This window comes from Anabrus simplex, chromosome 1, assembly GCF_040414725.1.
Source record: "Anabrus simplex isolate iqAnaSimp1 chromosome 1, ASM4041472v1, whole genome shotgun sequence".
NCBI lineage: Eukaryota > Metazoa > Arthropoda > Insecta > Orthoptera > Tettigoniidae > Anabrus > Anabrus simplex.
Genome location: NC_090265.1, coordinates 44,764,740 through 44,786,276, shown reverse-complemented (window position 1 = coordinate 44,786,276; position 21,537 = coordinate 44,764,740). Strand labels below are relative to the sequence as shown.

At 44.9% G+C, this 21,537-nt stretch overlaps 20 non-coding genes across 20 annotated transcripts; 10 read left to right on the top strand and 10 right to left on the bottom strand.

Annotated features, from left to right (window-relative positions):
- The first annotated feature begins 1,050 nt into the window (after positions 1–1,050).
- Positions 1,051–1,130, top strand: TRNAL-AAG (transfer RNA leucine (anticodon AAG)). The gene has a single exon. It is a non-coding gene; the product is annotated as a tRNA-Leu (tRNA).
- A 170-nt stretch (positions 1,131–1,300) lies between these two features.
- Positions 1,301–1,380, bottom strand: TRNAL-UAG (transfer RNA leucine (anticodon UAG)). Its single transcript has one exon. It is a non-coding gene; the product is annotated as a tRNA-Leu (tRNA).
- Positions 1,381–2,897: 1,517 nt separating this feature from the next.
- TRNAL-AAG (transfer RNA leucine (anticodon AAG)) lies at positions 2,898–2,977 on the top strand. The gene has a single exon. It is a non-coding gene; the product is annotated as a tRNA-Leu (tRNA).
- Positions 2,978–3,147: 170 nt separating this feature from the next.
- TRNAL-UAG (transfer RNA leucine (anticodon UAG)) lies at positions 3,148–3,227 on the bottom strand. Its single transcript has one exon. It is a non-coding gene; the product is annotated as a tRNA-Leu (tRNA).
- A 1,516-nt stretch (positions 3,228–4,743) lies between these two features.
- Positions 4,744–4,823, top strand: TRNAL-AAG (transfer RNA leucine (anticodon AAG)). Its single transcript has one exon. It is a non-coding gene; the product is annotated as a tRNA-Leu (tRNA).
- Positions 4,824–4,993: 170 nt separating this feature from the next.
- TRNAL-UAG (transfer RNA leucine (anticodon UAG)) lies at positions 4,994–5,073 on the bottom strand. The gene is given in 2 exon segments: positions 4,994–5,029; positions 5,036–5,073. It is a non-coding gene; the product is annotated as a tRNA-Leu (tRNA).
- Positions 5,074–6,590: 1,517 nt separating this feature from the next.
- Positions 6,591–6,670, top strand: TRNAL-AAG (transfer RNA leucine (anticodon AAG)). Its single transcript has one exon. It is a non-coding gene; the product is annotated as a tRNA-Leu (tRNA).
- A 170-nt stretch (positions 6,671–6,840) lies between these two features.
- TRNAL-UAG (transfer RNA leucine (anticodon UAG)) lies at positions 6,841–6,920 on the bottom strand. Its single transcript is given in 2 exon segments — positions 6,841–6,876; positions 6,883–6,920. It is a non-coding gene; the product is annotated as a tRNA-Leu (tRNA).
- Positions 6,921–8,438: 1,518 nt separating this feature from the next.
- Positions 8,439–8,518, top strand: TRNAL-AAG (transfer RNA leucine (anticodon AAG)). The gene has a single exon. It is a non-coding gene; the product is annotated as a tRNA-Leu (tRNA).
- A 170-nt stretch (positions 8,519–8,688) lies between these two features.
- Positions 8,689–8,768, bottom strand: TRNAL-UAG (transfer RNA leucine (anticodon UAG)). Its single transcript has one exon. It is a non-coding gene; the product is annotated as a tRNA-Leu (tRNA).
- Positions 8,769–10,286: 1,518 nt separating this feature from the next.
- On the top strand, positions 10,287–10,366 carry TRNAL-AAG (transfer RNA leucine (anticodon AAG)). Its single transcript has one exon. It is a non-coding gene; the product is annotated as a tRNA-Leu (tRNA).
- A 170-nt stretch (positions 10,367–10,536) lies between these two features.
- Positions 10,537–10,616, bottom strand: TRNAL-UAG (transfer RNA leucine (anticodon UAG)). The gene has a single exon. It is a non-coding gene; the product is annotated as a tRNA-Leu (tRNA).
- Positions 10,617–12,133: 1,517 nt separating this feature from the next.
- On the top strand, positions 12,134–12,213 carry TRNAL-AAG (transfer RNA leucine (anticodon AAG)). The gene has a single exon. It is a non-coding gene; the product is annotated as a tRNA-Leu (tRNA).
- A 170-nt stretch (positions 12,214–12,383) lies between these two features.
- Positions 12,384–12,463, bottom strand: TRNAL-UAG (transfer RNA leucine (anticodon UAG)). Its single transcript has one exon. It is a non-coding gene; the product is annotated as a tRNA-Leu (tRNA).
- Positions 12,464–16,176: 3,713 nt separating this feature from the next.
- On the top strand, positions 16,177–16,256 carry TRNAL-AAG (transfer RNA leucine (anticodon AAG)). The gene has a single exon. It is a non-coding gene; the product is annotated as a tRNA-Leu (tRNA).
- A 170-nt stretch (positions 16,257–16,426) lies between these two features.
- Positions 16,427–16,506, bottom strand: TRNAL-UAG (transfer RNA leucine (anticodon UAG)). Its single transcript has one exon. It is a non-coding gene; the product is annotated as a tRNA-Leu (tRNA).
- A 1,518-nt stretch (positions 16,507–18,024) lies between these two features.
- TRNAL-AAG (transfer RNA leucine (anticodon AAG)) lies at positions 18,025–18,104 on the top strand. The gene has a single exon. It is a non-coding gene; the product is annotated as a tRNA-Leu (tRNA).
- Positions 18,105–18,274: 170 nt separating this feature from the next.
- Positions 18,275–18,354, bottom strand: TRNAL-UAG (transfer RNA leucine (anticodon UAG)). Its single transcript has one exon. It is a non-coding gene; the product is annotated as a tRNA-Leu (tRNA).
- Positions 18,355–19,872: 1,518 nt separating this feature from the next.
- TRNAL-AAG (transfer RNA leucine (anticodon AAG)) lies at positions 19,873–19,952 on the top strand. Its single transcript has one exon. It is a non-coding gene; the product is annotated as a tRNA-Leu (tRNA).
- A 170-nt stretch (positions 19,953–20,122) lies between these two features.
- TRNAL-UAG (transfer RNA leucine (anticodon UAG)) lies at positions 20,123–20,202 on the bottom strand. The gene has a single exon. It is a non-coding gene; the product is annotated as a tRNA-Leu (tRNA).
- Between the last annotated feature and the right edge of the window lie 1,335 nt (positions 20,203–21,537).

Genomic DNA, 21,537 nt, shown 5'->3' with positions numbered 1-21,537 from the left:
TCTTCAACTGTAGGCCTACAGGTAGATAAACACATATATTTAAGGGGTGTCTTGTATTTTTTACACAACATATGATAAAACAGCATTAAAACCAAACGTACGCCTTCCACCCCGTCAGGATCCTCGCATACCAACACCCGATTTTTTTTACGTCGGCCCTCACCATCACATCACCATAGTATTCAGGAGGACGTCTGGCTCAACCTCAATGTCGTTACCGAATTACGGTCGTGGAAGTATACTTGCGCCTTGCACTAAGTACCCATGGCCAGTAAGCAGGAATGTTCGGTCTTTGAATGTTAAAAGCTTACCGTAAAATATTGATAAGTCGTATATATACCGCATTATGGCAATCCACATCACATACGGGTGTTAACCTTTCAGACCCAGTTAAGACTTGCTGACAGCTTTAAAAAAACATTAAATCTTGAAATGTTCTTCGCCATACGAACACAAAAGAAATTCATGGGGCTGACGCAAAGAGTGAGAAGATTTAAAGGGTCAGCCATTTAGAGAGAGGGATGTGGCCATGGCCTTAAGTTATGTATCGTGCTGGCATTTGCCTGGAGTAGAAGTGCTTTTTTTCAATTATTGCTTCTCGCTTTGCGTCGCGCAAACACACTTAAGTCTTAAGGCGACGATGGGAGAGGAAACGCCCAGGAATGGGAAGGAAGCGGCCCTGGCCTTAAATAAGGTACAGCCCTAGCATTTGCCTGGTGTGAATATGGGAAACCAAAGAAAACCATCTTCAGGGCTGCCGACAGTGGGGTTTCAACTCACTTCCTCCGGATGCGAGCTCACAGCTGCGCGCTCCTAACCCCACGCCAACTCGACCGGTGGAGTAGAATTGGGAAACCACCGAAAACCACTTCAAGGATACCAGAGCCGTGAATCGAACCCTGGCCTCTGGAGGTCGCAGCTAATCACGCTAACTACTACGCTACAGAGGCGAACTGAACTTTCATTGTTAAGGAATAATATAGTGTACATTATCAGAATGTTAACGACAACAGGACGTTGTCAGTTGTCCGCACTAACTGCTAAGACGCCGGTAGCGTGGCCGAGCGGTCTAAGGCGCTGGTTTAAGGCACCAGTCCGAAAGGGCGTGGGTTCGAATCCCACCGCTGCCAGGATATTTTAAATAGCTGGGGACTGTTTACAGTTAAATGAAGGTAAGCAATTTGCAAATTACACATAAGAGCTACAGAATACTCATTGAAGATCTTGCACAATTGAACAAAAAACGACGAGGATTGCATAATAAACCGAAGTGATCGTTCTTTCTAAAGTAGAAAAGTGTTGGCAGCGGTGGGATTCGAACCCACGCCCTTTCGGACTGGTGCCTAAAACCAGCGCCTTAGACCGCTCGGCCACGCTACCCTTACGTACCTACCTCTGGAGAAGTTCACAATACCAAATGGAATAAAGTTCCCATATTCTAACCTTTCTAAAATATGTCTTACACATCATGCTCCCTGGCCAGGAATATATGTAATTTCACGTTCTATATCATGGCTGCTAGGGCACTGGCAAGTATTACATTTAGGGACGCGTGAGTTTACATGGCAAGATCTGGCTATTCTTCTTCCTACCTTAATTCCTTTACCATCCAGGGTTGGTTTTTCCCTCTGACACAGCGGGGGATCTTAACTCTTCCGCATCTAGGGTAGTGTCCTGGAGCAAAGTACTTAGGAACGGCATACAACTTCTGAGTAGGACCAGTACTTCGCCTAGGCTTCCTCTACTGCCATGCCTAACCCTTTATGGCATACTGTTGCCGAGAGGAAATAAAACTATCCATCTCTATTAATGAATATAGATTGTGGAGAGAGGTAGTTTTACGGAACATCTTCAACTGTAGGCCTACAGGTAGATAAACACATATATTTAAGGGGTGCCTTGTATTTTTTACACACATATGATAAAACAGCATTAAAACCAAACGTACGCCTTCCACCCCGTCAGGATCCTCGCATACCAACACCCGATTTTTTTTACGTCGGCCCTCACCATCACATCACCATAGTATTCAGGAGGACGTCTGGCTCAACCTCAATGTCGTTACCGAATTACGGTCGTGGAAGTATACTTGCGCCTTGCACTAAGTACCCATGGCCAGTAAGCAGGAATGTTCGGTCTTTGAATGTTAAAAGCTTACCGTAAAATATTGATAAATCGTATATATACCGCATTATGGCAATCCACATCACATACGGGTGTTAACCTTTCAGACCCAGTTAAGACTTGCTGACAGCTTTAAAAAAACATTAAATCTTGAAATGTTCTTCGCCATACGAACACAAAAGAAATTCATGGGGCTGACGCAAAGAGTGAGAAGACTTAAAGGGTCAGCCATTTAGAGAGAGGGATGTGGCCATGGCCTTAAGTTATGTATCGTGCTGGCATTTGCCTGGAGTAGAAGTGCTTTTTTTCAATTATTGCTTCTCGCTTTGCGTCGCGCAAACACACTTAAGTCTTACGGCGACGATGGGAGAGGAAACGCCCAGGAATGGGAAGGAAGCGGCCGTGGCCTTAAATAAGGTACAGCCCTAGCATTTGCCTGGTGTGAATATGGGAAACCAAAGAAAACCATCTTCAGGGCTGCCGACAGTGGGGTTTCAACTCACTTCCTCCGGATGCGAGCTCACAGCTGCGCGCTCCTAATCCCACGCCAACTCGACCGGTGGAGTAGAATTGGGAAACCACCGAAAACCACTTCAAGGATACCAGAGCCGTGAATCGAACCCTGGCCTCTGGAGGTCGCAGCTAATCACGCTAACTACTACGCTACAGAGGTGAACTGAACTTTCATTGTTAAGGAATAATATAGTGTACATTATCAGAATGTTAACGACAACAGGACGTTGTCAGTTGTCCGCACTAAATGCTAAGACGCCGGTAGCGTGGCCGAGCGGTCTAAGGCGCTGGTTTAAGGCACCAGTCCGAAAGGGCGTGGGTTCGAATCCCACCGCTGCCAGGAAATTTTAAATAGCTGGGGACTGTTCACAGTTAAATGAAGGTAAGCAATTTGCAAATTACACATAAGAGCTACAGAATACTCATTGAAGATCTTGCACAATTGAACAAAAAACGACGAGGATTGCATAATAAACCGAAGTGATCGTTCTTACTAAAGTAGAAAAGTGCTGGCAGCGGTGGGATTCGAACCCACGCCCTTTCGGACTGGTGCCTAAAACCAGCGCCTTAGACCGCTCGGCCACGCTACCCTTTCGTACCTACCTCTGGAGAAGTTCACAATACCAAATGGAATAAAGTTCCCATATTCTAACCTTTCTAAAATATGTCTTACACATCATGCTCCCTGGCCAGGAATATATGTAATTTTCGTTCTAAATCATGGCTGCTAGGGCTCTGGCAAGTATTACATTTAGGGACGCGTGAGTTTACATGGCAAGATCTGGCTATTCTTCTTCCTACCTTAATTCCTTTACCATCCAGGGTTGGTTTTTCCCTCTGACACAGCGGGGGATCTTAACTCTTCCGCATCTAGGGTAGTGTCCTGGAGCAAAGTACTTAGGAACGGCATACAACTTCTGAGTAGGACCAGTACTTCGCCTAGGCTTCCTCAACTGCCATGCCTAACCCTTTGTGGCATACTGTTGCCGAGAGGAAATAAAACTATCCATCTCTATTAATGAATATACATTGTGGAGAGAGGTAGTTTTACGGAACATCTTCAACTGTAGGCCTACAGGTAGATAAACACATATATTTAAGGGGTGTCTTGTATTTTTTACACAACATATGATAAAACAGCATTAAAACCAAACGTACGCCTTCCACCCCGTCAGGATCCTCGCATGCCAACACCCGATTTTTTTTACGTCGTCCCTCACCATCACATCACCATAGTATTCAGGAGGACGTCTGGCTCAACCTCAATGTCGTTACCGAATTACGGTCGTGGAAGTATACTTGCTCCTTGCACTAAGTACCCATGGCCAGTAAGCAGGAATGTTCGGTCTTTGAATGTTAAAAGCTTACCGTAAAATATTGATAAATCGTATATATACCGCATTATGGCAATCCACATCACATACGGGTGTTAACTTTTCAGACCCAGTTAAGACTTCCTGACAGCTTTAAAAAAACATTAATTCTTGAAATGTTCTTCGCCATACGAACACAAAAGAAATTCATGGGGCTGACGCAAAGAGTGAGAAGATTTAAAGGGTCAGCCTTTTAGAGAGAGGGATGTGGCCATGGCCTTAAGTTATGTATCGTGCTGGCATTTGCCTGGAGTAGAAGTGCTTTTTTTCAATTATTGCTTCTCGCTTTGCGTCGCGCAAACACACTTAAGTCTTAAGGCGACGATGGGAGAGGAAACGCCCAGGAATGGGAAGGAAGCGGCCGTGGCCTTAAATAAGGTACAGCCCTAGCATTTGCCTGGTGTGAATATGGAAACCAAAGAAAACCATCTTCAGGGCTGCCGACAGTGGGGTTTCAACTCACTTCCTCCGGATGCGAGCTCACAGCTGCGCGCTCCTAACCCCACGCCAACTCGACCGGTGGAGTAGAATTGGGAAACCACCGAAAACCACTTCAAGGATACCAGAGCCGTGAATCGAACCCTGGCCTCTGGAGGTAGCAGCTAATCACGCTAACTACTACGCTACAGAGGCGAACTGAACTTTCATTGTTAAGGAATAATATAGTGTACATTATCAGAATGTTAACGACAACAGGACGTTGTCAGTTGTCCGCACTAACTGCTAAGACGCCGGTAGCGTGGCCGAGCGGTCTAAGGCGCTGGTTTAAGGCACCAGTCCGAAAGGGCGTGGGTTCGAATCCCACCGCTGCCAGGAAATTTTAAATAGCTGGGGACTGTTCACAGTTAAATGAAGGTAAGCAATTTGCAAATTACACATAAGAGCTACAGAATACTCATTGAAGATCTTGCACAATTGAACAAAAAACGACGAGGATTGCATAATAAACCGAAGTGATCGTTCTTACTAAAGTAGAAAAGTGTTGGCAGCGGTGGGATTCGAACCCACGCCCTTTCGGACTTGTGCCTAAACCCAGCACCTTACACCGCTCGGCCACGCTACCCTTCCGTACCTACCTCTGGAGAAGTTCACAATACCAAATGGAATAAAGTTCCCATATTCTAACCTTTCTAAAATATGTCTTACACATCATGCTCCCTGGCCAGGAATATATGTAATTTCACGTTCTAAATCATGGCTGCTAGGGCACTGGCAAATATTACATTTAGGGACGCGTGAGTTTACATGGCAAGATCTGGCTATTCTTCTTCCTACCTTAATTCCTTTACCATCCAGGGTTGGTTTTTCCCTCTGACACAGCGGGGGATCTTAACTCTTCCGCATCTAGGGTAGTGTCCTGGAGCAAAGTACTTAGGAACGGCATACAACTTCTGAGTAGGACCAGTACTTCGCCTAGGCTTCCTCAACTGCCATGCCTAACCCTTTATGGCATACTGTTGCCGAGAGGAAACAAAACTATCCATCTCTATTAATGAATATAGATTGTGGAGAGAGGTAGTTTTACGGAACATCTTCAACTGTAGGCCTACAGGTGGATAAACACATATATTTAAGGGGTGTCTTGTATTTTTTACACAACATATGATAAAACAGCATTAAAACCAAACGTACGCCTTCCACCCCGTCAGGATCCTCGCATACCAACACCCGATTTTTTTTACGTCGGCCCTCACCATCACATCACCATAGTATTCAGGAGGACGTCTGGCTCAACCTCAATGTCGTTACCGAATTACGGTCGTGGAAGTATACTTGCGCCTTGCACTAAGTACCCATGGCCAGTAAGCAGGAATGTTCGGTCTTTGAATGTTAAAAGCTTACCGTAAAATATTGATAAATCGTATATATACCGCATTATGGCAATCCACATCACATACGGGTGTTAACCTTTCAGACCCAGTTAAGACTTGCTGACAGCTTTAAAAAAACATTAAATCTTGAAATGTTCTTCGCCATACGAACACAAAAGAAACTCATGGGGCTGACGCAAAGAGTGAGAAGATTTAAAGGGTCAGCCATTTAGAGAGAGGGATGTGGCCATGGCCTTAAGTTATGTATCGTGCTGGCATTTGCCTGGAGTAGAAGTGCTTTTTTTCAATTATTGCTTCTCGCTTTGCGTCGCGCAAACACACTTAAGTCTTAAGGCGACGATGGGAGAGGAAACGCCCAGGAATGGGAAGGAAGCGGCCGTGGCCTTAAATAAGGTACAGCCCTAGCATTTGCCTGGTGTGAATATGGAAACCAAAGAAAACCATCTTCAGGGCTGCCGACAGTGGGGTTTCAACTCACTTCCTCCGGATGCGAGCTCACAGCTGCGCGCTCCTAACCCCACGCCAACTCGACCGGTGGAGTAGAATTGGGAAACCACCGAAAACCACTTCAAGGATACCAGAGCCGTGAATCGAACCCTGGCGTCTGGAGGTAGCAGCTAATCACGCTAACTACTACGCTACAGAGGCGAACTGAACTTTCATTGTTAAGGAATAATATAGTGTACATTATCAGAATGTTAACGACAACAGGACGTTGTCAGTTGTCCGCACTAACTGCTAAGACGCCGGTAGCGTGGCCGAGCGGTCTAAGGCGCTGGTTTAAGGCACCAGTCCGAAAGGGCGTGGGTTCGAATCCCACCGCTGCCAGGAAATTTTAAATAGCTGGGGACTGTTCACAGTTAAATGAAGGTAAGCAATTTGCAAATTACACATAAGAGCTACAGAATACTCATTGAAGATCTTGCACAATTGAACAAAAAACGACGAGGATTGCATAATAAACCGAAGTGATCGTTCTTACTAAAGTAGAAAAGTGTTGGCAGCGGTGGGATTCGAACCCACGCCCTTTCGGACTTGTGCCTAAACCCAGCACCTTACACCGCTCGGCCACGCTACCCTTTCGTACCTACCTCTGGAGAAGTTCACAATACCGAATGGAATAAAGTTCCCATATTCTAACCTTTCTAAAATATGTCTTACACATCATGCTCCCTGGCCAGGAATATATGTAATTTCACGTTCTAAATCATGGCTGCTAGGGCACTGGCAAATATTACATTTAGGGACGCGTGAGTTTACATGGCAAGATCTGGCTATTCTTCTTCCTACCTTAATTCCTTTACCATCCAGGGTTGGTTTTTCCCTCTGACACAGCGGGGGATCTTAACTCTTCCGCATCTAGGGTAGTGTCCTGGAGCAAAGTACTTAGGAACGGCATACAACTTCTGAGTAGGACCAGTACTTCGCCTAGGCTTCCTCAACTGCCATGCCTAACCCTTTATGGCATACTGTTGCCGAGAGGAAACAAAACTATCCATCTCTATTAATGAATATAGATTGTGGAGAGAGGTAGTTTTACGGAATATCTTCAACTGTAGGCCTACAGGTGGATAAACACATATATTTAAGGGGTGTCTTGTATTTTTTACACAACATATGATAAAACAGCATTAAAACCAAACGTACGCCTTCCACCCCGTCAGGATCCTCGCATACCAACACCCGATTTTTTTTACGTCGGCCCTCACCATCACATCACCATAGTATTCAGGAGGACGTCTGGCTCAACCTCAATGTCGTTACCGAATTACGGTCGTGGAAGTATACTTGCGCCTTGCACTAAGTACCCATGGCCAGTAAGCAGGAATGTTCGGTCTTTGAATGTTAAAAGCTTACCGTAAAATATTGATAAATCGTATATATACCGCATTATGGCAATCCACATCACATACGGGTGTTAACCTTTCAGACCCAGTTAAGACTTGCTGACAGCTTTAAAAAAACATTAAATCTTGAAATGTTCTTCGCCATACGAACACAAAAGAAACTCATGGGGCTGACGCAAAGAGTGAGAAGATTTAAAGGGTCAGCCATTTAGAGAGAGGGATGTGGCCATGGCCTTAAGTTATGTATCGTGCTGGCATTTGCCTGGAGTAGAAGTGCTTTTTTTCAATTATTGCTTCTCGCTTTGCGTCGCGCAAACACACTTAAGTCTTAAGGCGACGATGGGAGAGGAAACGCCCAGGAATGGGAAGGAAGCGGCCCTGGCCTTAAATAAGGTACAGCCCTAGCATTTGCCTGGTGTGAATATGGGAAACCAAAGAAAACCATCTTCAGGGCTGCCGACAGTGGGGTTTCAACTCACTTCCTCCGGATGCGAGCTCACAGCTGCGCGCTCCTAAACCCACGCCAACTCGACCGGTGGAGTAGAATTGGGAAACCACCGAAAACCACTTCAAGGATACCAGAGCCGTGAATCGAACCCTGGCCTCTGGAGGTCGCAGCTAATCACGCTAACTACTACGCTACAGAGGCGAACTGAACTTTCATTGTTAAGGAATAATATAGTGTACATTATCAGAATGTTAACGACAACAGGACGTTGTCAGTTGTCCGCACTAACTGCTAAGACGCCGGTAGCGTGGCCGAGCGGTCTAAGGCGCTGGGTTAAGGCACCAGTCCGACAGGGCGTGGGTTCGAATCCCACCGCTGCCAGGAAATTTTAAATAGCTGGGGACTGTTCACAGTTAAATGAAGGTAAGCAATTTGCAAATTACACATAAGAGCTACAGAATACTCATTGAAGATCTTGCACAATTGAACAAAAAACGACGAGGATTGCATAATAAACCGAAGTGATCGTTCTTTCTAAAGTAGAAAAGTGTTGGCAGCGGTGGGATTCGAACCCACGCCCTTTCGGACTGGTGCCTAAAACCAGCGCCTTAGACCGCTCGGCCACGCTACCCTTACGTACCTACCTCTGGAGAAGTTCACAATACCAAATGGAATAAAGTTCCCATATTCTAACCTTTCTAAAATATGTCTTACACATCATGCTCCCTGGCCAGGAATATATGTAATTTCACGTTCTAAATCATGGCTGCTAGGGCACTGGCAAGTATTACATTTAGGGACGCGTGAGTTTACATGGCAAGATCTGGCTATTCTTCTTCCTACCTTAATTCCTTTACCATCCAGGGTTGGTTTTTCCCTCTGACACAGCGGGGGATCTTAACTCTTCCGCATCTAGGGTAGTGTCCTGGAGCAAAGTACTTAGGAACGGCATACAACTTCTGAGTAGGACCAGTACTTCGCCTAGGCTTCCTCTACTGCCATGCCTAACCCTTTATGGCATACTGTTGCCGAGAGGAAATAAAACTATCCATCTCTATTAATGAATATAGATTGTGGAGAGAGGTAGTTTTACGGAACATCTTCAACTGTAGGCCTACAGGTAGATAAACACATATATTTAAGGGGTGCCTTGTATTTTTTACACAACATATGATAAAACAGCATTAAAACCAAACGTACGCCTTCCACCCCGTCAGGATCCTCGCATACCAACACCCGATTTTTTTTACGTCGGCCCTCACCATCACATCACCATAGTATTCAGGAGGACGTCTGGCTCAACCTCAATGTCGTTACCGAATTACGGTCGTGGAAGTATACTTGCGCCTTGCACTAAGTACCCATGGCCAGTAAGCAGGAATGTTCGGTCTTTGAATGTTAAAAGCTTACCGTAAAATATTGATAAATCGTATATATACCGCATTATGGCAATCCACATCACATACGGGTGTTAACCTTTCAGACCCAGTTAAGACTTGCTGACAGCTTTAAAAAAACATTAAATCTTGAAATGTTCTTCGCCATACGAACACAAAAGAAATTCATGGGGCTGACGCAAAGAGTGAGAAGACTTAAAGGGTCAGCCATTTAGAGAGAGGGATGTGGCCATGGCCTTAAGTTATGTATCGTGCTGGCATTTGCCTGGAGTAGAAGTGCTTTTTTTCAATTATTGCTTCTCGCTTTGCGTCGCGCAAACACACTTAAGTCTTACGGCGACGATGGGAGAGGAAACGCCCAGGAATGGGAAGGAAGCGGCCCTGGCCTTAAATAAGGTACAGCCCTAGCATTTGCCTGGTGTGAATATGGGAAACCAAAGAAAACCATCTTCAGGGCTGCCGACAGTGGGGTTTCAACTCACTTCCTCCGGATGCGAGCTCACAGCTGCGCGCTCCTAATCCCACGCCAACTCGACCGGTGGAGTAGAATTGGGAAACCACCGAAAACCACTTCAAGGATACCAGAGCCGTGAATCGAACCCTGGCCTCTGGAGGTCGCAGCTAATCACGCTAACTACTACGCTACAGAGGCGAACTGAACTTTCATTGTTAAATAATAATATAGTGTACATTACCAGAATGTTAACGACAACAGGACGTTGTCAGTTGTCCAGACTAACTGCTAAGACGCCGGTAGCGTGGCCGAGCGGTCTAAGGCGCTGGTTTAAGGCACCAGTCCGAAAGGGCGTGGGTTCGAATCCCACCGCTGCCAGGAAATTTTAAATAGCTGGGGACTGTTCACAGTTAAATGAAGGTAAGCAATTTGCAAATTACACATAAGAGCTACAGAATACTCATTGAAGATCTTGCACAATTGAACAAAAAACGACGAGGATTGCATAATAAACCGAAGTGATCCTTCTTACTAAAGTAGAAAAGTGCTGGCAGCGGTGGGATTCGAACCCACGCCCTTTCGGACTGGTGCCTAAAACCAGCGCCTTAGACCGCTCGGCCACGCTACCCTTTCGTACCTACCTCTGGAGAAGTTCACAATACCAAATGGAATAAAGTTCCCATATTCTAACCTTTCTAAAATATGTCTTACACATCATGCTCCCTGGCCAGGAATATATGTAATTTTCGTTCTAAATCATGGCTGCTAGGGCTCTGGCAAGTATTACATTTAGGGACGCGTGAGTTTACATGGCAAGATCTGGCTATTCTTCTTCCTACCTTAATTCCTTTACCATCCAGGGTTGGTTTTTCCCTCTGACACAGCGGGGGATCTTAACTCTTCCGCATCTAGGGTAGTGTCCTGGAGCAAAGTACTTAGGAACGGCATACAACTTCTGAGTAGGACCAGTACTTCGCCTAGGCTTCCTCAACTGCCATGCCTAACCCTTTGTGGCATACTGTTGCCGAGAGGAAATAAAACTATCCATCTCTATTAATGAATATAGATTGTGGAGAGAGGTAGTTTTACGGAACATCTTCAACTGTAGGCCTACAGGTAGATAAACACATATATTTAAGGGGTGTCTTGTATTTTTTACACAACATATGATAAAACAGCATTAAAACCAAACGTACGCCTTCCACCCCGTCAGGATCCTCGCATACCAACACCCGATTTTTTTTACGTCGGCCCTCACCATCACATCACCATAGTATTCAGGAGGACGTCTGGCTCAACCTCAATGTCGTTACCGAATTACGGTCGTGGAAGTATACTTGCGCCTTGCACTAAGTACCCATGGCCAGTAAGCAGGAATGTTCGGTCTTTGAATGTTAAAAGCTTACCGTAAAATATTGATAAATCGTATATATACCGCATTATGGCAATCCACATCACATACGGGTGTTAACCTTTCAGACCCAGTTAAGACTTGCTGACAGCTTTAAAAAAACATTAAATCTTGAAATGTTCTTCGCCATACGAACACAAAAGAAATTCATGGGGCTGACGCAAAGAGTGAGAAGATTTAAAGGGTCAGCCATTTAGAGAGAGGGATGTGGCCATGGCCTTAAGTTATGTATCGTGCTGGCATTTGCCTGGAGTAGAAGTGCTTTTTTTCAATTATTGCTTCTCGCTTTGCGTCGCGCAAACACACTTAAGTCTTAAGGCGACGATGGGAGAGGAAACGCCCAGGAATGTGAAGGAAGCGGCCCTGGCCTTAAATAAGGTACAGCCCTAGCATTTGCCTGGTGTGAATATGGGAAACCAAAGAAAACCATCTTCAGGGCTGCCGACAGTGGGGTTTCAACTCACTTCCTCCGGATGCGAGCTCACACCTGCGCGCTCCTAACCCCACGCCAACTCGACCGGTGGAGTAGAATTGGGAAACCACCGAAAACCACTTCAAGGATACCAGAGCCGTGAATCGAACCCTGGCGTCTGGAGGTCGCAGCTAATCACGCTAACTACTACGCTACAGAGGCGAACTGAACTTTCATTGTTAAGGAATAATATAGTGTACATTATCAGAATGTTAACGACAACAGGACGTTGTCAGTTGTCCACACTAACTGCTAAGACGCCGGTAGCGTGGCCGAGCGGTCTAAGGCGCTGGTTTAAGGCACCAGTCCGAAGGGGCGTGGGTTCGAATCCCACCGCTGCCAGGAAATTTTAAATAGCTGGGGACTGTTCACAGTTAAATGAAGGTAAGCAATTTGCAAATTACACATACGAGCTACAGAATACTCATTGAAGATCTTGCACAATTGAACAAAAAACGACGAGGATTGCATAATAAACCGAAGTGATCGTTCTTACTAAAGTAGAAAAGTGTTGGCAGCGGTGGGATTCGAACCCACGCCCTTTCGGACTGGTGCCTAAAACCAGCGCCTTACACCGCTCGGCCACGCTACCCTTTCGTACCTACCACTGGAGAAGTTCACAATACCAAATGGAATAAAGTTCCCATATTCTCTCCTATCTAAAATATGTCTTACGCATCATGCTCCCTGGCCAGGAATATATGTAATTTCACGTTCTAAATCATGGCTGCTAGGGCTCTGGCAAGTATTACATTTAGGGACGCGTGAGTTTACATGGCAAGATCTGGCTATTCTTCTTCCTACCTTAATTCCTTTACCATCCAGGGTTGGTTTTTCCCTCTGACACAGCGGGGGATCTTACAGAGGTGTGAAAATTATTAGAAAAATTGTGATTAACACAATTTTTTTGGTTTCTCTTCTAATTAGGTGTACTATTTCACTTTCATTATGAGTTTAAATGTTAGTACATTTCATTTTCATCTTTTAACAGTGATTTGGAATATTTACTGTCTTACAAAGGAGTAATTTCAGAATAATTGCGACATTTCTTCAAAATTGTGTCATGTTAGCTACAATGTGTGTTTGAACAGTTGACTTCAGAATTCAGGTTCTGTCATTGTGAAAGTGTTTTAGTATTGTTATGATTGTTGTTATATGTTACCATAGTTTCCCAGCTGATTTCTTTGCCTAATTTATTATGATTTAGTGGTTTTTATCAAACTGTTAAGGTTGTTAATTGTGTTTGTGTGTGTGTTTTTGACAATGGGCAAGAAAAGTGACCTTTCTCCTAGGAAAATGGCTTTCAAACGTTACACGCAAGGAGAAATAGCAGATAGATTACAGATTTCACAAACATTTGTGTGTAGAGTGAAGAGTCTTTGAATTCTGGTTTCGAACATGCAAATTCTCGGGTAGGAAAATGTGGAAGGAAAAGTAAATTCAGTCCTAAGACTGAATGGAAATTACTTCAAATGGCAAAGAGACCTAGAAGAGCCACTAGCAGAGAATTAAAATGGAGTTTGGAGAACCACGGAGTAAATGTCTGCTATTCAACCGTTTGTCGAAAAATAATTTCTGCTCATCTCCCTACACGCCGTCCAGGAAAGAAGGCTAAGATCGCGCCTGCAATTGCAAAGAAGAGGCTTTCCAGGAAAAAAGACGTCAGAGAACATTTCAGAGATGACTGGAGCAGGGTATTATAAAATTAGTATTAGTTACTTAGAATGATACCAGTCAAAGAACCTGAATTGTAATATGATATTCTGAAGAAGGAAAATTCCAAATTTAAAACAAATGGATAAAGTTCTCTTTGCAAGCAACTTACTCACTTCATTTTCATTATACTGAAGTGTGTATGGTATTATATGACGTTTTTAAATTTTCAGATATGTTTTCCCGACGAATCAGTGTTTGCGATCATCATCATCATCATCATCTGTTTACCCTCCAGGTTCGGTTTTTCCCTCGGACTTAGCGAGGGATCCCACCTCTACCGCCTCAACGGCAGTGTCCTGGAGCTTCAGACTCTTGGTCGGGGGATACAACTGGGGAGTATGACCAGTACCTCGCCCAGGCGGCCTCACCTGCTATGTTGAACAGGGGCCTTGTGGAGGGATGGGAAGATTGGAAGAGGGTAGGAAGCGGCCGTGGCCTTAAGTTAGGTACCATCCCGGCATTCGCCTGGAGGAGAAGTGGGAAACCACGGAAAACCACTTCCAGGATGGCTGAGGTGGGAATCGAACCCACCTCTACTCAGTTGACCTCCCGAGGCTGAGTGGACCCCGTTCCAGCCCTCGTACCACTTTTCAAATTTCGTGGCAGAGCCGGGAATCGAACCCGGGCCTCTGGGGGTGGCAGCTAATCACGCTAACCACTACACCACAGAGGCGGTCAGTGTTTGCGATAACAGACAAAATTAGCCGGTACCCGGTACGTGAGGAGAAGCACTGATGAAGAGTTCTTGCCCCAATGCATTGCACAAACTGTCAAGCATTCCACCCAGGTTATGGTCTGGTGTGTTACGTCAGTTCATAATACAGGACGTCTGTACATAGTAGAGGGTATGATGAACTAGCATCAATACAAAACAGTACCTGAAAGAGGATTTTTGCCCCAAATGAGAGAGTGGTTTCCCAATGGTGGCTTTATATTCATGCATGGTGGTGCTCCGTGCCATTAACCGAAGTCTATGACGAAGTTTATAAGTGAAAACGATGTAAAAACTCTTCCTTAGCCTGGCAATAGCCCAGATCTAAACCCTATTGAGAATCTCTGGGCCATTGTGAAGAGGAAAATGAAGAAAAATAGCATTACAACCAAGATAAATCTCATAGAGACACTCATTAAAATATGACATCATGATACGGAAATCAAAGATTCCGGCAAAAAATTGTAGAAAGCATTCCAAAACAGATTGAATCTATCACACAATCCAAAGAGCATAAATACCAAAAACTAAATATGTGATTAATTTCAATTGGAAGTAAAATATCAATGAATAAATATGATTTTATACAAAATTTTCAAATTATTCTAATAATTTTCACACCTCTGTAACTCTTCCGCATCTAGGGTAGTGTCCTGGAGCAAGGTACTTAGGAACGGCATACAACTTCTGAGTAGGACCAGTACTTCGCCTAGGCTTCCTCAACTGCCATGCCTAACCCTTTATGGCATACTGTTGCCGAGAGGAAATAAAACTATCCATCTCTATTAATGGATATAGATTGTGGAGAGAGGTAGTTTTACGGAACATCTTCAACTGTAGGCCTACAGGTAGATAAACACATATATTTAAGTGGTGCCTTGTATTTTTTACACAACATATGATAAAACAGCACTAAAACTAAACGTACGCCTTCCACCCCGTCAGGATCCTCGCATACCAACACCCGATTTTTTTTACGTCGGCCCTCACCACCACATCACCATAGTATTCAGGAGGACGTCTGGCTCAACCTCAATGTCGTTACCGAATTACGGTCGTGGAAGTATACTTGCGCCTTGCACTAAGTACCCATGGCCAGTAAGAAGGAATGTTCGGTCTTTGAATGTTAAAAGCTTACTGTAAAATATTGATAAATCGTATATATACCGCATTATGGCAATCCACATCACATACGGGTGTTAACCTTTCAGACCCAGTTAAGACTTGCTGACAGCTTTAAAAAAACATTAAATCTTGAAATGTTCTTCGCCATACGAACACAGAAGAAATTCATGGGGCTGACGCAAAGAGTGAGAAGACTTAAAGGGTCAGCCATTTAGAGAGAGGGATGTGGCCATGGCCTTAAGTTATGTATCGTGCTGGCATTTGCCTGGAGTAGAAGTGCTTTTTTTCAATTATTGCTTCTCGCTTTGCGTCGCGCAAACACACTTAAGTCTTACGGCGACGATGGGAGAGGAAACGCCCAGGAATGGGAAGGAAGCGGCCGTGGCCTCAAATAAGGTACAGCCCTAGCATTTGCCTGGTGTGAATATGGGAAACCAAAGAAAACCATCTTCAGGGCTGCCGACAGTGGGGTTTCAACTCACTTCCTCCGGATGCGAGCTCACAGCTGCGCGCTCCTAACCCCACGCCAACTCGACCGGTGGAGTAGAATTGGGAAACCACCGAAAACCACTTCAAGGATACCAGAGCCGTGAATCGAACCCTGGCCTCTGGAGGTCGCAGCTTATCAGGCTAACTACTACGCTACAGAGGCGAACTGAACTTTCATTGTTAAGGAATAATATAGTGTACATTATCAGAATGTTAACGACAACAGGACGTTGTCAGTTGTCCGCACTAACTGCTAAGACGCCGGTAGCGTGGCCGAGCGGTCTAAGGCGCTGGTTTAAGGCACCAGTCCGAAAGGGCGTGGGTTCGAATCCCACCGCTGCCAGGAAATTTTAAATAGCTGGGGACTGTTCACAGTTAAACGAAGGTAAGCAATTTGCAAATTACACATAAGAGCTACAGAATACTCATTGAAGATCTTGCACAATTGAACAAAAAACGACGAGGATTGCATAATAAACCGAAGTGATCGTTCTTACTAAAGTAGAAAAGTGTTGGCAGCGGTGGGATTCGAACCCACGCCCTTTCGGACTGGTGCCTAAAACCAGCGCCTTATACCGCTCGGCCACGCTACCGTTTCATACCTACCGCTGGAGAAGTTCACAATACCAAATGGAATAAAGTTCCCATATTCTAACCTTTCTAAAATATGTCTTACACATCATGCTCCCTGGCCAGGAATATATGTAATTTCACGTTCTAAATCATGGCTGCTAGGGCACTGGCAAGTATTACATTTAGGGACGCGTGAGAATACATGGCAAGATCTGGCTATTCTTCTTCCTACCTTAATTCCTTTACCATCCAGGGTTGGTTTTTCCCTCTGACACAGCGGGGGATCTTAACTCTTCCGCATCTATGGTAGTGTCCTGGAGCAAAGTACTTAGGAACGGTATACAACTTCTGAGCAGGACCAGTACTTCGCCTAGGCTTCCTCAACTGCCATGCCTAACCCTTTATGGCATACTGTTGCCGAGAGGAAATAAAACTATCCATCTCTATTAATGAATATAGATTGTGGAGAGAGGTAGTTTTACGGAACATCTTCAACTGTAGGCCTACAGGTAGATAAACACATATATTTAAGGGGTGCCTTGTATTTTTTACACAACATATGATAAAACAGCATTAAAACCAAACGCACGCCTTCCACCCCGTCAGGATCCTCGCATACCAACACCCGATTTTTTTTACGTCGGCCCTCACCATCACATCACCATAGTATTCAGGAGGACGTCTGGCTCAACCTCAATGTCGTTACCGAATTACGGTCGTGCAAGTATACTTGCGCCTTGCACTAAGTACCCATGGCCAGTAAGCAGGAATGTTCGGTCTTTGAATGTTAAAAGCTTACCGTAAAATATTGATAAATCGTATATATACCGCATTATGGCAATCCACATCACATACGGGTGTTAACCTTTCAGACCCAGTTAAGACTTGCTGACAGCTTTAAAAAAACATTAAATCTTGAAATGTTCTTCGCCATACTAACACAAAAGAAATTCATGGGGCTGACGCAAAGAGTGAGAAGACTTAAAGGGTCAGCCATTTAGAGAGAGGGATGTGGCCATGGCCTTAAGTTATTTATCGTGCTGGCATTTGCCTGGAGTAGAAGTGCTTTTTTTCAATTATAGCTTCTCGCTTTGCGTCGTGCAAACACACTTAAGTCTTACGGCGACGATAGGAGAGGAAACGCCCAGGAATGGGAAGGAAGCGGCCGTGGCCTTAAATAAGGTACAGCCCTAGCATTTGCCTGGTGTGAATATGGGAAACCAAAGAAAACCATCTTCAGGGCTGCCGACAGTGGGGTTTCAACTCACTTCCTCCGGATGCGAGCTCACAGCTGCGCGCTCCTAACCACACGCCAACTCGACCGGTGGAGTAGAATTGGGAAACCACCGAAAACCACTTCAAGGATACCAGAGCCGTGAATCGAACCCTGGCCTCTGGAGGTCGCAGCTTATCAGGCTAACTACTACGCTACAGAGGCGAACTGAACTTTCATTGTTAAGGAATAATATAGTGTACATTATCAGAATGTTAACGACAACAGGACGTTGTCAGTTGTCCGCACTAACTGCTAAGACGCCGGTAGCGTGGCCGAGCGGTCTAAGGCGCTGGTTTAAGGCACCAGTCCGAAAGGGCGTGGGTTCGAATCCCACCGCTGCCAGGAAATTTTAAATAGCTGGGGACTGTTCACAGTTAAATGAAGGTAAGCAATTTGCAAATTACACATAAGAGCTACAGAATACTCATTGAAGATCTTGCACAATTGAACAAAAAACGACGAGGATTGCATAATAAACCGAAGTGATCGTTCTTACTAAAGTAGAAAAGTGTTGGCAGCGGTGGGATTCGAACCCACGCCCTTTCGGACTGGTGCCTAAAACCAGCGCCTTAGACCGCTCGGCCACGCTACCGTTTCATACCTACCGCTGGAGAAGTTCACAATACCAAATGGAATAAAGTTCCCATATTCTAACCTTTCTAAAATATGTCTTACACATCATGCTCCCTGGCCAGGAATATATGTAATTTCACGTTCTAAATCATGGCTGCTAGGGCACTGGCAAGTATTACATTTAGGGACGCGTGAGATTACATGGCAAGATCTGGCTATTCTTCTTCCTACCTTAATTCCTTTACCATCCAGGGTTGGTTTTTCCCTCTGACACAGCGGGGAATCTTAACTCTTCCGCATCTATGGTAGTGTCCTGGAGCAAAGTACTTAGGAACGGCATACAACTTCTGAGTAGGACGAGTACTTCGCCTAGGCTTCCTCAACTGCCATGCCTAACCCTTTATGGCATAATGTTGCCGAGAGGAAATAAAACTATCCATCTCTATTAATGAATATAGATTGTGGAGAGAGGTAGTTTTACGGAACATCTTCAACTGTAGGCCTACAGGTAGATAAACACATATATTTAAGGGGTGCCTTGTATTTTTTACACAACATATGATAAAACAGCATTAAAACCAAACGTACGCCTTCCACCCCGTCAGGATCCTCGCATACCAACACCCGATTTTTTTTACGTCGGCCCTCACCATCACATCACCATAGTATTCAGGAGGACGTCTGGCTCAACCTCAATGTCGTTACCGAATTACGGTCGTGGAAGTATACTTGCGCCTTGCACTAAGTACCCATGGCCAGTAAGCAGGAATGTTCGGTCTTTGAATGTTAAAAGCTTACCGTAAAATATTGATAAATCGTATATATACCGCATTATGGCAATCCACATCACATACGGGTGTTAACCTTTCAGACCCAGTTAAGACTTGCTGACAGCTTTAAAAAAACATTAAATCTTGAAATGTTCTTCGCCATACGAACACAAAAGAAATTCATGGGGCTGACGCAAAGAGTGAGAAGACTTAAAGGGTCAGCCATTTAGAGAGAGGGATGTGGCCATGGCCTTAAGTTATGTATCGTGCTGGCATTTGCCTGGAGTAGAAGTGCTTTTTTTCAATTATTGCTTCTCGCTTTGCGTCGCGCAAACACACTTAAGTCTTACGGCGACGATGGGAGAGGAAACGCCCAGGAATGGGAAGGAAGCGGCCGTGGCCTTAAATAAGGTACAGCCCTAGCATTTGCCTGGTGTAAATATGGGAAACCAAAGAAAACCATCTTCAGGGCTGCCGACAGTGGGGTTTCAGCTCACTTCCTCCGGATGCGAGCTCACAGCTGCGCGCTCCTAACCCCACGCCAACTCGACCGGTGGAGTAGAATTGGGAAACCACCGAAAACCACTTCAAGGATACCAGAGCCGTGAATCGAACCCTGGCCTCTGGAGGTCGCAGCTAATCACGCTAACTACTACGCTACAGAGGCGAACTGAACTTTCATTGTTAAGGAATAATATAGTGTACATTATCAGAATGTTAACGACAACAGGACGTTGTCAGTTGTCCGCACTAACTGCTAAGACGCCGGTAGCGTGGCCGAGCGGTCTAAGGCGCTGGTTTAAGGCACCAGTCCGAAAGGGCGTGGGTTCGAATCCCACCGCTGCCAGGAAATTTTAAATAGCTGGGGACTGTTCACAGTTAAATGAAGGTAAGCAATTTGCAAATTACACATAAGAGCTACAGAATACTCATTGAAGATCTTGCACAATTGAACAAAAAACGACGAGGATTGCATAATAAACCGAAGTGATCGTTCTTACTAAAGTAGAAAAGTCTTGGCAGCGGTGGGATTTGAACCCACGCCCTTTCGGACTGGTGCCTAAAACCAGCGCCTTAGACCGCTCGGCCACGCTACCCTTTCGTTCCTACCTCTGGAGAAGTTCACAATACCAAATGGAATAAAGTTCCCATATTCTAACCTTTCTAAAATATGTCTTACACATCATGCTCCCTGGCCAGGAATATATGTAATTTTCGTTCTAAATCATGGCTGCTAGGGCTCTGGCAAGTATTACATTTAGGGACGCGTGAGTTTACATGGCAAGATCTGGCTATTCTTCTTCCTACCTTAATTCCTTCACCATCCAGGGTTGGTTTTTCCCTCTGACACAGCGGGGGATCTTAACTCTTCCGCATCTAGGGTAGTGTCCTGGAGCAAAGTACTTAGGAACGGCATACAACTTCTGAGTAGGACCAGTACTTCGCCTAGGCTTCCTCAACTGCCATGCCTAACCCTTTGTGGCATACTGTTGCCGAGAGGAAATAAAACAATCCATCTCTATTAATGAATATAGATTGTGGAGAGTGGTAGTTTTACGGAACATCTTCAACTATAGGCCTACAGGTAGATAAACACATATATTTAAGGGGTGCCTTGTATTTTTTACACAACATATGATAAAACAGCATTAAAACCAAACGTACGCCTTCCACCCCGTCAGGATCCTCGCATACCAACACCCGATTTTTTTTACGTCGGCCCTCACCATCACATCACCATAGTATTCAGGAGGACGTCTGGCTCAACCTCAATGTCGTTACCGAATTACGGTCGTGGAAGTATACTTGCGCCTTGCACTAAGTACCCATGGCCAGTAAGCAGGAATGTTCGGTCTTTGAATGTTAAAAGCTTACCGTAAAATATTGATAAATCGTATATATACCGCATTATGGCAATCCACATCACATACGGGTGTTAACCTTTCAGACCCAGTTAAGACTTGCTGACAGCTTTAAAAAAACATTAAATCTTGAAATGTTCTTCGCCATACTAACACAAAAGAAATTCATGGGGCTGACGCAAAGAGTGAGAAGACTTAAAGGGTCAGCCATTTAGAGAGAGGGATGTGGCCATGGCCTTAAGTTATTTATCGTGCTGGCATTTGCCTGGAGTAGAAGTGCTTTTTTTCAATTATAGCTTCTCGCTTTGCGTCGTGCAAACACACTTAAGTCTTACGGCGACGATAGGAGAGGAAACGCCCAGGAATGGGAAGGAAGCGGCCGTGGCCTTAAATAAGGTACAGCCCTAGCATTTGCCTGGTGTGAATATGGGAAACCAAAGAAAACCATCTTCAGGGCTGCCGACAGTGGGGTTTCAACTCACTTCCTCCGGATGCGAGCTCACAGCTGCGCGCTCCTAACCACACGCCAACTCGACCGGTGGAGTAGAATTGGGAAACCACCGAAAACCA